Consider the following 23,004-nt stretch of genomic DNA (forward strand, 5'->3'; position numbering starts at 1 on the left):
CTGCTTGCGGACAGAAGTTGCCTCACGTTTGGGAATATGGCTCTTACTGCAGCCCACCACCTGGTGGGGGTGGGGTGGGGGTTGGCAGGAGGCACCTGCGTCCTTCCATGCATCCTGGGTCACTGAAGCCACCGTCATCCACCAGAAAGGACCCGACCAACATGAAACCAAGTTGGTTCAGTCTGCAGTACCTTGTCTCTCCAACTAAAGGTGAGCTCGAGAGCAGGGGCCTATATTCATCTCCTTGGAGACTCCGGCCCCTCCCCCTGCAGCTAGCACCACAGCGGGTGCTTGTATCGAAGGAGCAGGAAAAGGCCAAGACCCTTCATTGCTGAGCCAGCTTCAAAACGTTGAGGACAGACTCAGACATCCAGTCAGCAAATAGGATTGGGATGAAAACATACAGGAAAACAAAGAATACACAAGAAAGGTACCTTTTTTTTTTTTTTTTTTTTTTTTTTTTTTTTGCGGTACTCGGGCCTCTCACTGTTGTGGCCTCTCCCGTTGCGGAGCACAGGCTCCGGACGCACAGGCTCAGCGGCCATGGCTCACGGGCCCAGCCACTCCGCGGCATGTGGGATCTTCCCGGACCGGGACACGAACCCGCGTCCCCTGCATCGGCAGGCGGACTTTCAACCACTGCGCCACCAGGGAAGCCCTTGATGTTTACTTTAATCTTTATTAGAAGGACCAGTTCTGACTCTGTGATGTTTGTGATTCTCTGTGGCTTTAGTTTTGTAGCCTCAACCCTGAAGAAGTTATTCCACTTTTCCAAAAGCCTCACTTTTTCACTTTTAATTTTATTATTATCAAGAAAATGATTCCTCTGTATTTCTAAAAGAAATCCAGTCAGTCAAATATTTATCTTTATTTTAAAAACACATTTCCTTTTTAAATAAACTTTTATATTTTGTAATAATTCTAGTTTTAAAGACAAGTTGCAATACAGAATTCCTATATTTCCTCCATGTGGTTTCCACTAATATTAGCATCTTTCATGATCGTGGTAGCTTTGTCAAAGCTAAGGAATTAACATTGGTCAGTACCGCCGATTAGACTCCAGCCATATTTGGGTTTCATCAGTTTGTCCATTAATGTCCTTCTTCAGTTCCAGGATCCAGCCCAGGATCCCACCCGGCACTTAGTCTTCGCGTCCCCATAGTCTCTCCAGTCTTTGACAGTTTCTCAGTCTCTCCTTGTTTATCACGACCTTGACAGTTCTGAAGAGTGCTGTCCAGATATTTTGTAGAATGTTCCTTAATTTGGGTTTGTCTGATGTTTCCTCATGATTAGACTAAGGATCTGGGTTTTGAGGAAGAATACCGACTGGCAAAGTGCCTGAGAGGGATTTTTTTAGATTCCTCAATGCCTTTAATGCTAACGGGGTGATGTGTGTGATGAATTCTCAAGAGGGCAAGCTATTTCTTACAGAAAAAGTTTCAAGGAAAAGATATCAAAAGGTACCTTTCTGCTGTTATAAACATTACCACAGTAAATATCTTGGAACGAGACAATGTAGTGAATAATTAAGACTTGTCAAAAATTAATAAACAGAAACCTCAATGAAAAAGAGTCAGGAGCCCAGAGGGGGAGCTCTCACATCCTGTGAGAACAGCAGAACCCAATAGGAAGAAGGAAGACTCCGCTTCTTCCCAGGCCAGGGCTCAGCCAATGAAAAGCCATGGACTCTGTTTACTTCAGCCCTCCCAGCTCCCTCTTCCTCTTTATAAAAGCATTTTCATTCCCTTGCTGTGCAGGGACTTGCCCTCGTAGCTCACCATGGTTGCAGACCCCAAATTGCCATCCTCTGCTGATCTCAAATAAACCCACCTTTGCTGGAGAAATATATCTGGCAGTCTTTTTGTTTCAGGTGAACAGACAGTAGATTTTGAACTCGCTCTGTGTGCAAATTCTGGTTCTGGCCCCCCACCCCGAGTACAACTTTGAGCAAGTTCCTTGGTATCTGTGCTGTTTCTTTCTATAAAAGAAGGAATGCGGTGCTTATTATTTATTATTGTAGTAAAATATACGTAACGTAAAAGTTACCATTTTAACCATTTTAAAGCGTATAGTTCAGTGGCATTAAGTACATTAACACTTTTGAGTAATTCTCATTACCATCCATCTCCAGAACTTTTTCATCATCCCCAACGGAAATTCTGTATCCATTAAACAGTTCCCCATTCTGCCTTCCATCCAGGCTGTGGTAACCACTATTCTACATTTTGTCTCTATGGATTCGCGTATTCTAGGTATAATACTTGTCCTTTTGTGTCTGGTTTATTTCACTTAGCATAGTGTCTTCAGAGTTCATCTATGTTGTAGCATGTATCAGAATCGAATTCCTTTTTAAGGCTAAATAACATTACTTTGTATGTGTACCACATTTTGTTTGTTCAGTCATCCGACAGTGCCCTTTTGACTTGTTTCCACCTTTTGGCTGTTGTGGATAATGTTGCTGTAAACATTGGTGTACAAATATCTGTTCCAGTCCCTGCTTTCAGTTCTTTGGGGTTTATAACTAGAAGTGGAGTTGTTGGATCATGTCACAATTTCGTGTTTAATTTTGGGGGAAACTGCTCTACAGTCTTCCACAGTGGTTGGACCATTTTACATTTCCACCAGCAACGTGTGAGAGTTCGAATTTCTCCACATCCTTGCCAATATTTATTCTCTGGGTTTTTTTGGAGGGGGACATGGGGTGGATAATAGCCATTGTAATTTCTGTGAAGTGGTATCTTCATTGTGATTTTGATTTGCATGTGTCTAATCATTAGTGGTGTTGAGCCTCTTTTCATGTGCATATGGGCCATTTGTATGTCCTTGGAGGGATGTCTATTCAAGTCACCTCTTGACCACCAACCACCTCTGTCTTGAGACTCTTGTCTGCCTGTACTTCCAACACCCTGCTTTCCTCCGGTTCTCCCTCCAGCCCTCTGATCAGTCCTCCTTTCTTCTCACGCATTGTGGCAGAGCGTCTTACAGTTAGTCCCCTAGAGGTCCCTGACTCTTCCTGTACTCAGTGTTTAGCTCATGCCACCTTCTCAGAGAATCTCATGGCCGATGTGAGATTTGAGGAACTTATTTCCAATGAAGACATCAGGTATTTAATTAATACATTATAAATAAATAAATAAATAGTTTCAGTTAAAAAGCCAATTAAAAAAAGAAAAACTGAATACTAAGAAATACTCAGGTAATCAAAAGAAATCAGGAAGGGCAACAAAGAGAGAGAGAGGTATCAGATGGGACCAACAGAAAAAAATAGGAAGGTATTAGACTTAAACACAAAGATCTCAAAAGTTACACTAAGTTTAAGTGGACTAAATACTTCAATTGAAGGGGACTGTCAGGCTGGATAAAGAAAGCAAGATCAAATTTTATTCTATTTATAAGAGACGTATTTTAAATATAAAGGTATAAATAGGTTAAAATTATGGGAAAATATATAACATATATACACCAATCATAAGAAAGCTTGAGTGTCTATATTAATATCTGGATTTCAGACTTGCCTCACCTGCTCCCACAATCACATATTCCTTGCAATAAATCTCTTAATGTATCTCCTACTAATTCTGTTTCTCTGATTCAACCTTGAATGATAGACACTGATACCAAAACTAGTTAACAACAGGCAGTGCACCCGGCGGACCCACAGATCTGCTCTTGCTTCAGTGGTATTTGGACGGAACAGACCCAGGGATGCCCCTTCTTCCAGCCTCCGACCACCTTCCAACCTCTCTTCTGAGAGAAATTAAAGAAGATCCAAATAAGTAGGTTGTCCACAGGTTGGAAGGCGATATTGTTATGATGTCATTTCTCCCCATATTGTTCTATAGATTCAATGCAAAATCCCATTCACATCCAAGAAGGCTTTTATTGTAGAAATTTACAAGCTGATTCTAAAATTTATAAATAAAGGGGACATCCCTGGGGAGGTCCATTGGTTGGGACTTTGCCTTCCAGTGCAGGGGATGTGGGTTCAATCCCTGGTCCGGGAGCTAAGATCCCACATGCTTCATGGCCAAAAAACTGAGGCATAGAACAGAGACAATACTGTAACAAATTCTATAAAGACTTTAAAGATGGTCCACATCAAAAAAAAAAAATCTTAAAAAAAATAAAATTTATAGAGAACAGGGAACTTAGAATAGCCGAACAATTTTGAATGAGATTCAAAAGTTACTATAAATTAACTATAAACCGTCAAGTAGTAACAATTCTGAACAAAATGTCAAGTGTTACTATAAAGGTGCATTCATCAAGAAAGTATGGTGTTGGCGTAAGGATATACCTAGACATCAGTGGGATTAATAGACCCTCAATGGTACATGGTTAGCTTGTATTCAGTATAGCTGCCAAAGCAATTCCATGGGGTAAAGTCTCTTCCGTACATGGTGCTAGAACAGCTGGATGTCCATATAGAAAAAAATAAATCTTGACCTTACTTCACACCATACCCCAAACTAATTATGAAACCTGAATGTAAAAGCCAAAACTATAGAGGTTTCAGAAGTATGCATAGGAGAGTATCTTTGCAAGCTTAGGATAGGCAAACTTTACTCAGATGAGACACAGAGAACACTAACCAGTGTTTTCTTTTATGAAGCATTGACTTCATAAAATTCAAATGTCCTGCCCATCAAAAGCCACTGTGAGAAAATTAATAGGTAGGCCATAGATTGGGGAAAAAATTGTGATAGATAGGTAGATAGGGATATCTACAAATAGATCATAGATATGATAGATAGGTAATAGATAGGTAGGTAGATAGATAGATAATAGATAGGTAGATAGATAGATGATAGATAGAGACATCTGTAGGTAGATACACAGGTAGATACCTGACAAAGGATTTGTATTTAGAACATATCAAGAACTTGTGCAACTGAATAATAAAAAGATTTACAACCCAGTAATTGAATAAATGATCCCGATTAAGATATTGAGTTCAGAGTTCACTTTATGTATAGTCTCTGGAGGCAAAGAAATGAAAGTTGAATTATACTATGAGAAAATCCACTCCCTCATCAATAAGGCTCTCCAGGCTTTCAAAATAACCACATAAATTCAAGATACAGTATCACAATTCCAGTCACCTTTGGTGCATTCTGTACAGAGGGTCTACACAGACCTTTGGAAAGATTAGCCGGATAACCCTCGCGGTTTCCTTAAAGCACAGGTGAGGGAGTGAACAGTTCAGCTTAATCCCATAAAGAGAGGAAACTGCGGAAGATCTGCTCCTGAGCGGCAGCAACCTTGACTCCAGGCAGACACACAGATGCGCGCTGTCGCCAAGGCGGGACCAGCTCTGCCAGAGCTCGCCTTTCCCACCCTTTCTGATTGACTCACCCGCCCGCCCCCTCAGCACTTAATCATGCCCCCCTCTATGTGGAAGTCAGGGCTTGTAGCTTGACTGTGGGCTCTCCTTCGAGGAGCCTCTGGTGACTCATTTCCTGCTCCAGCACAGGCTGGGAGCCCAGGGTCTCCACGCCTGCCGTCTCCTGCGCTCCCCTCCACCTTGCCCACGGCTGCCCTTGACGTTGCTATAGAGTAACAGTAGTAACGTCTCTCTGCGAAACCCCGGTGTGGACTTCCGGGCCCCAAAGCTTCACCTTCGTGCCGCCCCCGGAGCCGTCGCGTGTGCTGGTGCCTCACCCGCAATGCCGTTCCCATCCTTCAGCGACCCAAACAGCAGCGCCGTTGGTAGCCACCGTGTCCATGAGGTCCCCCCCGCATCCTCTCTCCTCCCAGCGCGTCATCCTCTGCGCTCGGGAACTTTACAGTGTGTACCACTCAACAGCTTTGTCCTCCTCGGAGAAGACAGACAAGAAACTTGTAAACACATAAATAAGACAATTCAAAGTACAGAGAGGCGTTGTGAAGACAATAAAACAGGCTGCTTGACTTGCAAATGAAGCATGGTGGCATAACCTCTGAGGAGGTGACTTCTGAGGACAGACCTGAGGGATGAAAGGGAGCCAGCCTTGCACAGATCCCGGGGAGAATGCATCTGCCGGCAGGCACAGCAAGTTCAAAGGCCCTGGGGCATCCTTGGGGCATTTGAGGGAAAGAAAGAAAAGCAGCGTGACCGGGGTGGGGGGAGGGTGAGTGGGGGTCAGTTGCGGGTAGGTGGACCAGGTCCGTTCAGGCGGGGCTGGGGGAGGTGAGGAGAGGCAGGTTGCAACCTAACTGTGGAACAAGGACAGGAGCGAAGGTGGTGTGCTGGGCCGTCTCTTGAGGTCGCCGGGACCCTACTTGTGAGAGGCATTTGGTCTTTTCTTCCACGGCCTCAGGAGTGGAGCTTTATCTGCCAGGCCTTCTGCCGGAAGTTCCACAGGCCACCCTGTTGGAAAGAAATTAGTTCCCATTCAGAGGACGCAGAGAGGGAGCTGCGGATTGAGAAGGCGGTAGACAGAAATCCTTCCCGATAGCCAGGACGGCGGTTAGGAGACAAGGCAGAGGATTTTCTAATAGCTTCCTTCCTCTTGGCTTCTTAGAACTAGAAAACCAACCTTGCGTTTTACCTAAATCAGACCGTCAGGAGAAACTCTCAGTGTCTCTGGGTGATTGAAAAGAAAGAAAAAAATCTCTAATGGCAAATAGGTGAGAAAGTGGAAGAATTCCTGGGTTGGAAGTGAGTGGTTCACAATTCAGTTTCCAGTCCATTAGCACTGAGCTCTGAGAGGCCAGATAAAGGGGTGTGATCGGTGAATTTCCTCTCTCTTTATAATCGTAACCAGAACAACAAGCATGTTTTGAACACACCCTGGGAGCCAGGCACACATAACGTTAAGTAGCTTACCTGGAAGATTTACAATCTTCATTTTTCAGGTGAAGGTCGGGAGGTTGAGGAACGTGCCCATGATCGTGTACCTGGGCAGCAGAACAGCTAGGACCCAACCCCTGATTCCTGACTCTGGGGTCTTAACCCCTGCCTCTGGGTGGCTGTGGACTTTCAGCATCTGCTTCTGGCCTGCTGGGCGCTGGCAGAGCTGCTCCCTGGGCCCGGCAGCTGCCCCGAGGCCAGTCCTGTTCAGGCAGAAGCCGCCACCCCTTGGGGAGCTGGCCGCCACCGTCAGGGCTGAAGGCCGAAGCAGAAGGGAGACCCAGGATTGGCAGAGTCAGGACGATCCCTATTTATGCTCCCCTTAGGGGAAAAGGTGAGGAAATTGTGGTTTTTATGAAAGCGTTCACCCTGGCCTCTCGTTGACTGCACATCTGAGCGCACCCAGCCCTCTCCAGGAGCTCCTTCCTAGGGGGTGGCTGAGATGTGAGCCGTGGAGGAGAAATTCCTCACACTGTTTGTTAAAGTAGGTTCCATCTCTTAGGTGGTGTGACCCTCAAGGCTGAGCGTGTAGTCCGAGCAGAGGCCCTAGACACGTGCTTTTCTAGATCCAAAGGTGGAACTGAACTGGCCAGCAAAATCGGTTTAAAATAAGAGCCAGATGTGACAGGGAGGGGCACCCTTGGCGAAGGCAGTTTGCCCCCAGGCAGTCCCATGGGTTGGCGCTCCTCCAGGTGTGCCCCCTCCAGATGCTGGCATCCCATGGCAGGCCCGGGACCCTGATGTGCCTCTGTGTGGTGGGTGGAACTGAGGCCCCCAAAACGTACGCCCAAGTCCCAACTCCCAGAACCTGTGACTGTAGACTTAACCTGGGAAAAATGCCTTTGCAGATGTATTTAAGCTTAAGATCTAGCGATGAAATCACTTTGGATTTAGAGTGGGTCCGAAGTCCCATGACAGGTGTCCTTATAAGAGCAGAGGGAGGTCTGGGACACGGACACACGGGGGAGAAAAGGCGCGAGAAGATGAAGCAGAGGCTGGAGTGGTCAGCCCAAGCCCAGGCAGCTGGGAGAGGAAGGCAGGGGTCCTCCTCTGGGGCCTCCAGCGGCTGCAGGGTCTGGCCAACACCTTGAGTTTGGACTTTCGGCCTCCAGAATCATGGTGGAGACAGGGGAATCTGTGTCGTTCTAAGCTGCCAGTTTGTGGTCATTAGTAAAGCATCCCTAGAAACTGACAGAAGGTTCTACTGCCCCTCATCATGAGGCCTGACTCACTGGCTACACTGCACCCGCTCCATCGCCAGGGCAAGGGCTTCCCTATTTCCAGGGAGAAATGCAACCGAGAAGGGGAGGCCCCCTCTGTCCAGTGTGCTGTCCCTTGTAGCAGAGCCCTGGGCAGGAGACGGACGCTGGCCGTGGTCCAGCTTCAGAAAGGCCCCCGCTCGGCACTGGGGTGGACCCCTCCTCCCCGCCGCACTCTGGGCAGCTTCTGGGGGTCCGGCCAGGCCCTTCGACCCTGCTGGGGGGTGCAGAGAGGTGGGGCGCAGGTCAGTTTGTCTTCGCTGATTCCCTGTCTCCTCTTCTTCCCTCTCTTCTGGAGCTCTAGGCTCCGGAGTCACCTGGGGGTTCTCCCGGCCCTTCTCCGAACGGGCCCTGATGGAGCCGCTGCGTCCACGTCGCACAGGCCCGTTTTCCTCGTCGACCCACCTCGAGTGTTGAGTGATTCCAGTTTCTTTGGTCACATGTTTACCAGCAAGTCCCACAGAGGGCTAATCCCATCTTTTCCGTGTGGATTTTTCTAGTTTCGCTCTAAGCACCGTTTCCAGGTTCTCGAGGGGTGGGAGACACCGCATGGTTGGGGCTCCGTGGGGACACCCACCAGGGGACAAGCTGGTCCTCTGAGCTGAGTAGCCACAGCGAGATGCCAGAGGGATGGGCAGGGTCATCCTTACTGCTCTCTTTCTCCTGTGTCTGTGTGCGTGCGTGTGTGTGAGACTGAATGTGTGTGTGCGTGTGTGTGCATGTGTATGTGAGACTGAAAGTGCGTGTGTGTGACTGCGTGTGTGTGAGACTGAACGTGCGTGTGTGTGTGAGACTGAATGTGTGTGCATGTGTGTGTGCATGTGTGTGAGACTGAACGTGTGTGTGTGAGACAAAGTGCATGTGTGTGAGACTGAATGTGCGCGTGTGTACACGTGTGTGAGACTGAACGTGTGTGTGTGAGGGACTGTGTGTGTGTGTGTGTGTGTGGAGGTAGGAGCCAGTCACTCGCCACCACAGTTTCTTCTCACTAAATGAAGGGAGACTTTGAAGTTCTTACTCTTTTTCCTGTCGGTGCTAAAGCCCTGAATTTCTGTGGAGCTCGTCCCAGGAGAATTTAAAACCAGAAACAGCGAGCCCGCGAGTGCTTTCAGCAGCTCCAGCTTACAGAGCGCTCCAAACCCACAAGAGAAAAAAGAACGCTTTCAGGTCCTCTTCCTCTTCCACTGGCGTCTGCAGCAGCCAGCGCCTTCGGCACAATCTCCTGCTCCCTGGGAGGCACCACTCTTGTGGTTTGGTTTCACATCTGTCCTTGAGCCGCCCTCCAGCGGGTGAGGCTGCCGCCTGCAGCGCGGGCCTGAGGCCGGTGCGAGCTTCGCCCTCGGCCCGGGAGGCGAGTTCCCAGGCGGCCCCCTCGCGGCTCAGTGCCCCCTTTCCTTGACCACGGTAAAGAAGGACAGTAAAGCCAAGGACTTGCGTTGCAGAAAGAAATAGACCCAGGGGCGTGCAAGAGCAGGGAACGCAGTGATGAGGGCTCCGCAGCACATCTGCGCAGCTCCGTTTCATTCACTCCTGGATCCCCAGTGGTCCCACCATCCCAGACTCTCAGGATGTCGGAGGAATTGGGATCGCTCACGTGAAGATGTTGTGGCCTCACGTGCCAGCCCTCACGGGAGGGCTTTGCGCTACTTTCCCTGCCGTTCCTCCTCTGCTTTGTCTGCCCTGTGTCTGTGTATGTGGTTCGGGGAGCAGGGAGGGCGGGTGAGTAGGGATTGATCGCCCAGAAACGGTCCTTCTTATGACGCTGGGCCCCCCTTGGTCTTGTCAAGCTCCATCCAGTGGAAAGACCAGCCCAGGTACAGACCCCACCCAGTGGTTTATGGGGGTTGATGTGTAACTCTGGTACACAAGGCACACAAGGTTTTACGGAAACACCCGAAGGAACTTTTTGGCCAGCCCACTACGCTTAGATACAGTCTAAGAACAGTACGGTCCAGCTGCGATCTCGTCCTCCTAGGCGCCTTCATTAATTCATTCCACTTGAGAAACAGTGACTGTGTGCCTTCCGTGTGCCGGCCCTCGTTCAGGATGCTGGGGGGCGCACAGGTGAACAGACCCGCCGTGGATCCTGCTCTGGGCCCAGGCGGTTGGCTTCCTTTCGTAATGCTGAGGAAGTGCCCAGGCAGGAGAACGCGTCTGTCTCCTCCCCGCCCCACGTGTGTGGATATTGGGGTTCAGTGCCTGCCCCAGCTCCCACGTTTGAGCGCCCCATCTCCACCTTTGGTCTGCAGGGAGCCAGAGCTCCACCACCCCTGCGCCCAGCAGGCTTCTGGCCCCGGGCCTGGCCTTGCTCTTTCAGGCGTACAGCGCCCTCTGTTGGTGACCCACGTGTAATACCCTGGCCTTCAGCTGGGACACCGTGCAGCCCTGGTAGCCTTTTCTGCTCATCTGAGCCCGGTGTGTGCTGTTCACCCATCCAGCCATCTATCCATCCGTCCAAACAGCCACTGCTGAGTGCCAGACCCTGTCCGAGGGGGTGAGGATATAAAAATGTAAAGATAAATTTTCTGTCTTCATCACAAGGTAAATTTTCAGTCTTCTCCCAAGTTTCAAGTTCAGCTCCGTTCCCCTGAATGAGGATCCCAGTGCTGGTGGCTGGATGGGGCCTGGGATGCATTCCAGGTCCCATTATCTCTTTCAGAGGATGTGGCCTGAGGGTCCTCTCGTCAAGTGGACCCTTCGTGGTTGTCCTGTGCGTCCTACAGTTTCCCAACCTAACTGGGCAGATCTGTCCCCACTCTGACTCTGTGCTACATGTAGAATAATGGGCTTAATTCCCCTGGGGGGACAAACTCCTATCCCCCAAAACTACCTCCCCCACCCCCGCTGCCCTGGAACTCCTCCCTTCCCCTCCCTAAATGGGAGCCCACTGGCCATGGGCGTGAGCAAAGCCGGGCAGGTCCCGATCAGGATCTCCTGCCACCTTCCCTGCAGCCACCCGCTGCCGCTGGGCTCTGTGCACCTGCCTTCCCCACCTTCAGGATGCTGGTCCGCCACCAACCCCTCCATCTTCTAAAGGCAAACGCACACACCTCGACTCTCCGCGGTGGCCGTGGGGAAGCTCACACTCCCTTTCTTGCACCAGCAAGTCTCAGAAAAACGCAGGCGTTGTGGCGTGGGGCCCCCTAGAGGCCAGCAGGGGTTACCACATGCCCTCAAAGCGAAGACAGCCTCTCCTCAGAGGGACCAGCCTTTCAAGTGCAGAGTGTTTCTCGCCGGCAGAAACACAGGGCCCAAGATTTTTTCTGTCTTTCTCTTCCGGTATTTCTGCGGTTTAACTCTTTTTAAAAAATATTTTATTAGGGCTGATTTACAATGTTGTGTTAGTTTCAGGCGTACAGCAAAGTGGATCAGTTATACATATACACATATCCACTCTTTTTTAGATTCTTTTCCCATGTAGGTTATTACAGAATACTGAGTAGAGTTCCCCGTGCTATACAGTAGGTCCTTGTTGATTATCTATTTTATATATAGTAGTGTGTATATGTTATCTATTTTATATATAGTAGTGTGTATATGTTCACCCCAATCTCCTAATTTATTCCTCCCTCCACCCCGGTTTAACTCTTTTTAAGCTTTTGTTTCAATATAGCAGCTTGAATTCATATATTATACAATATATTATACATATAATTATACATATATTATACAATATATTCCTGTGTATGAATATATACAATTCATATGTTTATATATTACATGAATTGTATGATATATGAATTATACATACATTATACAATTCATACATTCATACATTATACAATATCTAATATATGAATTCATATGTGATATAATTCACCCATTTAAAGTGTATGATTCAGTGGTTTTAGTATATTCAGAGTCTTGTAACCATCACCACAATCAACTTTAGAACCTTTTCCTCCCCCCAAAAAGAAGCCTGTCGCCCCCATTAGCTGTCACCCCCCACTTCCCCCCAGCATGCCGAGCCCCTGGCAACCGCACACCTCCTTTCTCTCTCTGTGATTTGCCTGTTAGGGATAACTCGTGTGATTGGAATCACATAATACGTGGCCTTTTGTGTCTGCCTGGCTTCTATCACAAAACAAGCTTTTTCTCCTTATTTCATCTGCAGTTTAATTAGACTGATGATATAGTCCATCAACCTAAACGGGACACTTGTAGAGTGAGAGCGGTGCCCTTGATAATTACCCTGTGACATCAGGCACGCACATGGGCCACCCCTAGTCAAAGCGGCAGAGGCGTGAACGTCCTGCCTTCAGCTGGAAATGGTTGCACCTCACAACCACTGTGAAGCCACCTGCCTCCCCTTCCCTAAATCAAAATTCCCCAATCACCCTCAGCAACCTCGGGTCTCACCAGGAACTGAAGTTAATTTACTTGTAGAGTTGCTAATGCTCTGTTCACAGCTGAAGCGTGCTCGTGATTTATGGGAGAAATAAGACTCATTTCCCCCAGAGATGAAAACTGGCAGTTGTATTTTTCATTTTGGAAGCATGGAATTTGACTGCACAGGGTGCAAACTGCAAAGGAAAGCGGGCGCAGAAAACACAGCTTTGTCATGACAAACATGAAAGGGATGGCACGAACTGTGGGCCTTCAGAGTGAGCCTCTCGGAGGCCTAATCGGGCGGGTCACACGTCGCAGCTCTGAAAAGGGCAGCATAACTATTCATTGTTGGGCTGTTAAAGGCACCTGGCTTGGTGTCGTCTCTCGCCGCGCCTGTCCCTCCCAGGTTCTTTTATGTACTCTCAGAAGATGTTTTCAGTGTTCGTAAACCAATGAAAAATTTATTATTTTTACATTATAAGTATCTGCTGGGTGGAGATAGAAGTGATGCCTTTAGGACAACAGCTTCTCACGGTCGCTGCTGACTCATGAGCACGCGGTACGGTTCAGAAGTAGATGTGTTTAACTATCGATGCCTGCCCCTCACCCCGCCTTGCTGCAGTAAGGCGTTATGAAATAAGGAGATCTCTACCACCAGACACCTGCATCACTGTCATCAAACGAGCATTGATGGTCCCCCCACAAGCAGGATGCTCTGCACCATGCTGACGGGGCTGCAAACAAAATATACTTGGGCTGCCCTGGAACACTACACACACAGACACAATTATATATAGTAACCAAGAAGCCATCTTCTCCAAATCTCTGGCTCCCATCATGCCCCTGCCTCAGCCTCGAGCCTGAATTCTCTAAGGAACCGAGTGATGGTTCTGTGATTTGTGTTCTGAATTCACTACCCAGGTCGATTGAGGGCCACCTGTCACAGTGTGGCCAGGGATCACCCCCTGTGGAAGCTGGTTTTGATTCCCGCTCTTCAGATGCAGGGAACGTCCTTGGAGCCAGACGTTGCGTCTAGACGCTTCCAAGCCAAGGAGGACCCTCATACCAGTCCGGTTCTGGGCCCCAGATGCCCACGTGCTCCTCTGGTGTCCCAAGCAGCTTTTGTTTGTGTGTGTTTTGTGTCTGAGCTCATCCATCTGGCTCCCCTTCTGCCACCTTTTCTTCTGTTTACACCCACAATCTCAATTTGTCTTCCAGCTCTTTCCAAACCAATTAGGCTGTGGACAGATTTAGTCCATTTCTAGGCCAGATGCTCAAATACATCCTTTTCTGCATTAAAAATAATCGAAGTAGGCTCCCAGCCAGCCGCAGGATTTACAGACCCTGGAAATTCTAGGAGAAATCCGCAGAAATCTTTCTGATTCCGGTGCCATCCCCACATTCATTCAGCAGGGGGAAAAAAAGGCATTGATTTCATGGGAGCATGGAAAGCATTTAAGTGTTGGTCAGAGCACCCAGTCTCTCACAGTCAGAAGATCTGGCCTGGACCACCTGGTACCTTTCTTTCCCGATGCGATGTTCCTCTCCAGTGAGGTCACGCACCGCTCCTGGGCAGGGCAAGCCGCTTCTCCCAGCATTTGTGTATCCATCCCCTCCAGCCGGGGAAGCTGGGGTTTTCTTGTCAGCACTATGCTCTCCACTTTGTTGCTTATTCGGGTGCCGTTTATACAGATACGTCATATTCTCTATGTGTGTCGCGTGTTTAAGCTAGGACCATCATTTCTCACCTTATCTTAAAGCTTCAGGAAAGGGTTTGCTGATGAAATGGGTAGGGTGTTCCAAGGAGAAAAAGCTCACGTCATCATGCCCAGGGGAGGAAGACAATTCCTTAGCTGGAGCCCAGCGGAGAGCTTGCAGAGCAGGTGTTTGTGCCTCTGGGAAAAAAATCATACGATGCTGCGGGTTTCCTTGCTGACGGGAGAGCTGCCCACAGGCAGATACCTCCTGGCCATTCATGCTCACACAGAGGCCTCCCTCGGCTTCCCGGGGAGAAAAGCCAGTGTCAGAATCCAGTGTGCGAAAGACTCCAGCCTACTCCCAGGAACCTCAGTTAGGTGTCGTAGGTGAGGCCCCGGAATCTGCAGGTGAACTGGATGCAGGAGTTGCCAGCTGCAGAATCTGGCCACGCTGTACCACGGCCTCCCTGGATCCCCCAGGATGCTGAGCTCCAAACACAGGTGCTGTCATGCTGCCCGGAGGTCCAGTTGGGAGCCTCAAGGGTTAGAGCAGAGGGGGAACACATCATACCTGGGGGCCAGGTGGAGCACCCTGCGTGCAGCCCATGGGCACCGTGAAGGGCCCCTCATCAAACGTACAGGCAGAGAAACGCTGTCCCAAGTCACCCCACAGGAGCCATGGGTCCAAGCGTCGGAGGAAAAGAGAGGGATCAAATGTCACCCACGATTGTCCCAGCACCATAGGTTAACCCCGAAGGTCAAGGCTTCTCAAACAAAACCAGCTCTCATTTATAGATTGCCTCTAACTGCGTTCTATACTGTATGTATGAGCCGCGTGGTGTCATTTACTGAGCATTTACTCTGGGCCACAAGGTGGGGGGTCCTTCCTGTGGGAGGCGATGGCGTGTGAAGACCCTGAAGAGGACGGTGCTCCCCCCGCCAACCCCACCATCGCTCTCTCCTCGAAGTATGGTCCAAGGCTGGCAGCGTCAGCATCACCTGGGGGAGCGTGTTCGAAATGCAGGCTCTCAGGCCCCCACTTTTTTTTTTTTCTTTTAAAGGCACAAGCCCAGATTCCTATTAATAAATGAATTCCCAGTGAGTGATTTCCAAAGCCAGAGGGGACACGGCATGGCTGAGCTCCAGGGGGAACGGATGACGACTGCAGCAAACGGCACCGTCCCCAGCACCGCCCAGGGTGTTTTATAAACGGCCAAGTCTATCCCCTTATTAAACAGCCGCCCCCGAGCCCCCAGCCATAGAAACACAAGGCCTGCGTTTCCTGACGCTGTGGACTTGGACGGGGCCTCCTCTGCGGCGGGGAAGCCAGTGGCAACGGGAACCTGCAGGGACCCGGCTCTGTGCCCTGCTCTGAACACAGGCGTGTTGGAGGCCGATGGGGGTGTGCCCGGGATGGGGCCATCGGCCGAGCTGTGACAGGCCTCCGCTGGTCTGACGCTCCATCCAGAATAAAGCAGGCTCGAGCTTTACCAGCTCCCCTGGGTGACAGATTAAGTGTGACCCGTTGGACGGAGTGCTCGTCTCAGGCTGGCGGGGAGAAGGCTTCCGTGCCGGCCTCAGGGCTGGAGCTACTGTGCCTTAACCATCAGTCTACAGCGGTGGCATCGTCCTCACCTCCCACCTGTTCTACCAAAGAGTCAAGGACCCTAGGGACCGGATTTCAAACACTTCCCTGTGGCCCGGGCCACATCCGTAAGTTCTAAGGATGTCATCTAGTCCTGATACAGACTTGCTTGGTATGGGTCTCCTGCGGTTGCTATAATCAGTATTAGAATCAAGGTTAGAAGTCGTTGCTGAGAAGTGGCGGCGAGGCAGGAAGCTCGTCAACGAGCCCGTCAGCGTCAGATGCAGAAACTGCTGCGAAGGAAACTTCTTTGCTGAGTCCTCAGCCTCAAAGTGGTGACAGTGTTAACTCTCTCGCAAGGCTTTTCAGAGGAACAGAGGAGGAGACATCAATGCAATTGCCTCGTGCGTATTAGGCATGTGGTAAATGCCTGTAGGATCTGGACCCTTCCTCTTTACCACTGAGTAGAACATGGAATAGGGAAAATCCATTTTGGAGTCAATCCCCAAGGCTCGGTTTCCGGCACACGACGTGGGTATCACGTGAAGGCGATTTGACCCAAAGGTGTTAGTGTTCATGGCGGAGCTGTGCTGTGTTTACAGGGGGCCCTGATGCAAGGCAGAGGCTCAGCTCCGTCACAGCCTCATCAGGAGACAGTGGAAACTCAAACACTATGGATTCTTTCCTGCCAGGGTTTTTTTTTTTTTTTTTTTTTTTTTATTGGAGTATAGTCACTTTACAATGTTGTGTTAGTTTCTGTTGTACAGCAAAGTGAATCAGCTATACGTATACATATATCCCCTCTTTTCTGGATTTCCTTCCCATTTAGGTCACCACACAGAGCCTTGAGGGGAGGGGGAGTTCCCTGTGCTATACGTAGGTTCTCATTAGTTATCTATTGTATACATAGTTGTGTATATATGTCAGTCCCGATCTCCCAATTCATCTCATTCCCTCATCCCCCCTTGGTATCTATACATTTGTTCTCTACATCTGTGTCTCTGTTTCTGCTTTGCAAATAAGTTCATCTGTATCATTCTTCTAGACTACTCAGCCATAAAAAGGAACGAAGTTGGGCCATTTGCAGAGACGTGGCTGGACCTAGAGACTGTCATGCAGAGTGAGGTAAGTCAGAAAGAGAAAAACAAATGCCGTAAAATACCGCTCATATGTGCAATCTGCCAGGCTTTTCTGGAACACCGAACCCCCTTGATCTGTCTACCTTCCCACCTGTGGGCTCACATAAGCCAGTAGAGGGCAACCTTCCCCACGGGAGGTGTTACCTAAGGCAGGGCCAGCTGTGTGGACAACTTGGGATTTTCCCGCGGGCAGGTTGGTACCACATCCTGTCAGCCAGGCCTGTTCTGCTTTTTACAGGGAAACAGCTGCCTTCTTGTGCCCAGCCTCTCCCAACAGTGTGTCATCACAGGCCACTCCTGGGCCGCTAGGTTCGGTGTGGTGGTCAGAGGCAACCAGCGGCCCCGCTCAAGAGAATTTAATTCTCACCGTATGTGTAAGGGCCGACGCAGTAATTTTGCAAGCATTGTTTAAGTATTTGGGAGCGTTTTGTTCATTAGACAACCAAAGTACTTAAAAAGAAAATTAAACATATTTTCATTATAAAAGCACTATGAAATGTCCAAGGGAATTTAATTAGCCAAAAGTTCTAAAGTCCTTTTGTAAACAATTACTTGAATTTGAATAGATTTCTAAGTGAAATCATAAGATTTGTTAAGTTCGACTGAAAAGCTTGAGAAAACCTGGGTTTTACAATGCGTTACTTTAAAAAAAAATTGAACACTGTATTCATTTTTAACACCAAAGTCGCCTGTTTTGGTACTCAGTCTCCTTTCAGGACCACAAAAAACATGCAACGGCAAAGGTGCATAGGAGAAACCGGGTGATGTGTTTCCCCAGGGAAACATGATTTTTCTTACCTGTTCTGAGTCTTATTCTTTTCCCACTGGATCTGGTTTTGCCCTTTGAGGGAGAGAAGAAAAATGTGAATTCAGTGTGTTGTCAGAGACGGACGATTTCACACGCTGAGCTCTATTTTTCTGCTAGAAAGTAATTCCTTCCTCCCTATCTCCTCCTAATAAATGATCTTCCATCTTGATTCTGTCTCCCTGAGATATCTCATCTACTTCTGGATCCGAAAGCTCTATGACTTCTCTTCCAAACACCGGTCCCCTGACTCAGATACTAGCTGTCCCTAAGATGAGATGCTGTCATCTCGAATTCAACGCATCTCTGTGATCTCCTGTGCCTCCTTTTTCATGTCACCCGGCTCAGAACCTCAGGCATCTTTAATGTCTTTGCCGTGGACCACTTTTATTTAATAAGATCATTCGTTCTTAGAATTTCCTTACCACCGCCATTACCGTTAGAGGCCAAGTCCTTACTTCCAGACCACAAGAACTTTTTTTTGGAGGGAGGGGGATTTTTTTGGATTGATATATAATTCACATCCCATTGAAATTCACTTGCTTAAAGTATACAGTTCTGTGTGTGGTTTTTACTATATCCTCAGGTATGTACAAATATAACCACCACCCACCCCCAGAACACGTTCATCATCCCCCAGGGAAATCCTGAACAATGACTTTTGAATGAGCCGTATTGCTGCTGGTCTTTGCACTCAATTAAATATACCTAGAGGTGGTTTGAGGATTAAGCCGTGTTCGGTTCAAATGCTGAGAGCACCATGTTGTCCTTAGCTGAGGTGACTGTGGTGTCGTGGCTCTGGGCTCTGAACCCCAGCAATACGACATACTATTTTTGTGGCCTTAATATTTCCTGTGCCCAGTTTTATCATCTGTAAAATAGGACAACAATGGTACAGTATGAGAATAAGATAAACTGGCATGACGTGAGCAATCAATGGACATAAGTTGTTATTTTATAAACTTCTCATCCAACCATATAACTTTAATGCATCTTCTTAGAATTTTAATTTTGAGATGACTGTAAATTCACATGCCATTGCAGGAAATCATACAGAGAGATTACTCAGTTTTCCCCAGTGATACCATCTTGAAAAACGATTGTCCAAATCACCACCAGAAAATTGGCACTGATGCGCACAAGATACAGAGCATTTCTGCCATGACAAGGATCCTTCACGTTGCCCTTTCCTAGCCCCCCACTCACTCCTTAGCCCCTGGAAATTCTGAATCTGCTCTCTGTTTTATCATTTCAATCATGTTAAGTCAATGCGACCATAGGGTGGTTGGGATTGACTTTCTTCACTCAGCACAATTCCCTTGAGTTCCATCCAAGTTGCCGTTTGTAGACACTGGGTTCACTTTCCTTGCCGAGTAGTGCCCTTCGCTGTGGATGGACCACACGTTGTTTGACCATCTGCCCACAGAAGGTTTCCAGATTTTCACCATGACAATAATGCGTATTTATTCAGACTTCACTGCTGAGAAAGAACTCTTTCGTAGATCTCACCTGTCCAATACAATAGCCCTGGGAGACAGACCAGGCCATGTTAGCCTCACTTTATAGTGAGAAAACGGATTTGCCCAGTGTCACATAGGTTGTGCATGACAGAGCTGTCCCTCAGATCACCCGAATAAATACCCTGTGCTTTTTTTTTTTCACCATATCACCCTGCTTCCTTTATAAACTCATTCATTCAACAAACGTTTCCAGAGTGCCTGAGCTCCAGGAACACAAAAATGACAGGACACTGTCCTTCCAGAGCGTATGTTAGAGGGCAGTCAGAAATTCAGAAAACAAAATAACAACCCAGAAAGGTAATGACTGTGATGCTCAAGGTGGGAAAAGAGAAGATGTGTTTGAATATGTGTTTGGGGGCAGCCTCACCAGGTCCCTGCACGTTGTGGGCATGGGAACTGGTGACAGTATCATGCAGTTGAAGGCAGTGGTATGTGTGCGCTGCTGTATAGAAGGTTCTACTGAAATCTCCCATGGAGTGTGACAGTTCCCTGAAGGTCATTGGCTGCGGACAGATGCAGGCTGGGACCAGATATTCTAATTTCTGTGACTGTTCGAGTCCCCAGAATAAGCAGAGCCTTGTACGCAGAGACCCAGAGAAATACAACTTTCCTCGGGTGGCTTCCGCAAGAGGAGGGGAGACATTCGCATTTGTCAAGAGACCCGGACCTCAGACCCTGGAGAAAAAGGGACCCTGAGAAAAGCACTGGGTCCACACAGGAAACGAGCCCCAGGGCTTCTCAGACCCACACCGCATCTCCAGGACAGCACACAGCAGTGGAATTCCCACCACCAGTTGCAGAAATGACGCTGCGAGCAAGCCTGTCTTCACAAAGCTAGTCATCGTGTTGGGGAGACAGACCAACAGACACACGCGGCATACCCAGTGTGACGGGTGCCATTCCAGGGCCCACAGGGTGAGCGCTGAGGACATGGGACAGCCCAGCAGAACGGTGCTGCAGGGCAGGCGGGACATTTGAAGGAATGTGGGAAGAGTTAAGAGCTAAGGCATAGCACCCCTCATCAAGTTTGTTGCCCACGGCCTCCCACCCCGTTCCTATCCGGGCAACACTAAAGAGAAAGCAAGAGCCCTGGATTTCTCAGCTGGGCAGGACCCAGCTACTTCAGGTCACAGCCCTGCCCTCGGGGGCTTATTCTCCACAGTTATTGGCCGGCCTCCGAAGCATCCTTCCTCTGCTGCAAGAAAGGGCTCTTGTTTGCTGCTGAATGGCTTCGTCAGCCTGCTTCCTGCCCACATCAGCTTGGAAGCCCAGAGGCTTCTTTTCGTTTTTGAACCACCTCCGCCCCTTTAAGTTCAAACTGATGACGCCGCCATCAATTCAAACCTTATAAACATGGTATGGGTTTCCCCGGAATCAGGAGGAGTTTATAAAAGTCACACTCACAAACATTTTGAGATGGGTCCCTGTCTGGCTTGGGATTAGATTTAGGATGCTGTAGGGTAACACCCTTAAGAGCCTTAGAAGTTCTTTGACCAGCTGAGAGGTCTCGGAGACATGCCATTAAATATTCCTGAAATCGTAAAAGAGAACCACATCCTTGAGAGGACCCTTTTTTTTTAAAATTTATTTATTTATGGCTGCGTTGGGTCTTCGTTGCTGCGTGCAGCCTTTCTCTAGTTGCAGCGAGCGGGGGCTACTCTTCGTTGCGGTGCACGGGCTTCTCATTGTGGTGGCTTTTGTTGCAGAGCGTGGGCTCTAGGCACGTGGGCTTCAGTAGTTGTGGCTCACGGGCTCAGTAGTCGTGACTCACGGATTCTAGAGCGCAGGCTCACTAGTTGTGGCGCACGGGCTTAGTTGCTCCGCGGCATGTGGGATCTTCCCAGACCAGGGCTCGAACCCGTGTCCCCTGCATTGGCAGGTGGATTCCTAACCACTGGGCCACCAGGGAAGCCCGAGAGGAACTTTTACCCTAAGGCCGTCTTACTTTGAGAACAACTTGCCTTCTGGAAAGGCTGGGAGTGTGAAGCAGTTTAATTTTGAACCCAGAAAATCCTGGCTTCTTTATATATTCTCTAAATTATATTTGAAAACTGAAAAATTCTTCTTCTAGTTCATTTCTCTTTATCTGTCCCTTATCTGCTGAAAGAAATCAGTTGACACTTTCAACCTTCTGCCCAAAACTTTCTTGGCCAAATCGCTATCCATTAGCTATGGCTGGTTTTATTTTCCACATTTCCACACTTGTCACAGTTGAGCAGGTGACAGCTTTGCTAAACTTTCCACCACTACATCACACGGATTTTTTTTCCTCCAGCTTCCGATAACAATTTCCTCTCTGCTTTTACAGGCCCGACAACGATCTTCCTAAAACTCTTTTAAGCCAGTGCCGTACAGTTTACGTTTTTAAATGTCAACATGCCGTTCCTGGTACCAATTTCCATTCTGGTTATCTGTCGCTGTGTAGCACACTGCCCGAAAACCTGGTGCCGTAAAACAGCAATATTTTCTTATCTCTCACGGTGCTGTGGGTTGACTGGTCCCAGGTGAGCGGTGCTCATGGGGGTCTTTCCTGTGATCGCAGGCAGATGTTGCTGGGGGCTAACGTCGAGGATGTGAGACCAGAGAAGAAGGTCAGGGTTAGACCGTGAAAGATCAGTGTGCCTGGTTAAGGAATTTTAACTTTAAAACATAGTCAGTAGGGATTCCTGGAAGAATTCTGAGCAAGGAAGTGAGGTTATTAGCCCTTTCCTAAGAAAATAATGAGAAGCCGAGTGGGAGTGGAGGGAGGGAGAGGCCGGAGAGGCGCAGGTTGTTAGAAGGCCTGGGGGTGGGCAGAGGCGGTGGGGTGGGGGGAGAGATGAAGTTTAAGGGTAAAAGTGATGTCCAGGCTCGTCTGCTTCTCTCCATCAGTCCTGGCAGCTTCTGCTGGGGGCTGCACCCAAGTTCTCCTCTTCAAGCCTCTAGGAGCGTGCTCAGGGTGGAGAGTGCTTCCAGAGGGCACTTCGTGGGGCTCAAAGACCACGCTACCCCCGTGTCCTTGTCACGGGCTGAACTTAACTCACGCCCTCTGCTGTCATCTCACCTGTCAGCTTGATTCCAACTTTTGACGACTCTTTCCTCCCCGAGATACTCTCTTCCTTGCATGCCGTGTCCAAGACACCCCATTCTCCTTCTTCTTCTGCCCCCTGCCTGCTTCTTCTCTGTCTCTCTGCGGATGTGGCATCCTCTACTTGGCTATTCCATGTCAGAGCCCCTCAAGCTCAGCCCTGGGCTCTCCTTACCCTTGTCTTGGAAACTTGACTCTGAACTCAAACGACTTCCAGTACTTCTTTGCTCTCATGACTCTTGTAACAGTTAGGATTGGGTTTGACTGTAGATGAGAGAAAACTCCAAGTATCAGTAGCCTAAATGCTATAAAAGTATTTCTTTTCAGGGATCTAGTCTTCTTGTCGCTCTGCCATCCTCAACCTAGGACTTTTACCTCATGGTCCAAGATGACTTCTTGGGTTCCAGCCATCACAACCACATTTCTGTCAGCAGGCAGGAATAAGTCAGGAGGAAGGACACACCCTTTCCTTTAAGGATACTTGACAGAAGTCATACCTGGCACTGCTTATACTTCATTGGTTAAAGTTTAGTCAGGTGACCACCCTGGCTCAAGGGAGGTTTGGAAATGTATGGCCAGCTAAAAATTAGATGTTCTAAAACTAAAGAAGAAGGAGTAAGTGGATGGACAGCAGGTTCCAGCTAGTCTTTGCTACATCTCCCAGATACATACCTCCAAGCCAGACTTTTCTATAGCCCCTGCCACTTTGGTACTCAAATCTCAGGACCAAATATCCCAGACTGAACTCATGATCTCTCTCAAATGTGTTCC

At 48.6% G+C, this 23,004-nt stretch overlaps 2 long non-coding RNA genes across 12 annotated transcripts in view; one reads left to right on the top strand and one right to left on the bottom strand.

The window, feature by feature from the left end:
* The window catches only part of LOC109550252 (uncharacterized), a 272,632-nt gene that overhangs the window by 30,411 nt on the left and 219,217 nt on the right, over positions 1-23,004 (top strand). For 9 of the 11 annotated variants that reach the window (XR_012327548.1, XR_012327549.1, XR_012327543.1 and 6 more), the window contains exon 3: positions 16,748-16,827. This is a non-coding gene — a long non-coding RNA (uncharacterized lncRNA). Of the gene's footprint in view, positions 1-16,747; positions 16,828-17,079; positions 17,331-19,359; positions 21,939-23,004 lie in introns of those variants that run through there. The other 2 variants (XR_012327550.1, XR_012327546.1) reach the window with 2 other exon arrangements.
* On the bottom strand, positions 794-6,641 carry LOC109550251 (uncharacterized). Its single transcript, XR_002176695.3, has 3 exons — positions 6,531-6,641; positions 5,662-6,349; positions 794-1,978 (listed from the first exon to the last, which is right to left on the bottom strand). It is a non-coding gene; the product is annotated as an uncharacterized lncRNA (long non-coding RNA).

This window comes from Tursiops truncatus, chromosome 18, assembly GCF_011762595.2.
Source record: "Tursiops truncatus isolate mTurTru1 chromosome 18, mTurTru1.mat.Y, whole genome shotgun sequence".
Lineage (NCBI taxonomy): Eukaryota > Metazoa > Chordata > Mammalia > Artiodactyla > Delphinidae > Tursiops > Tursiops truncatus.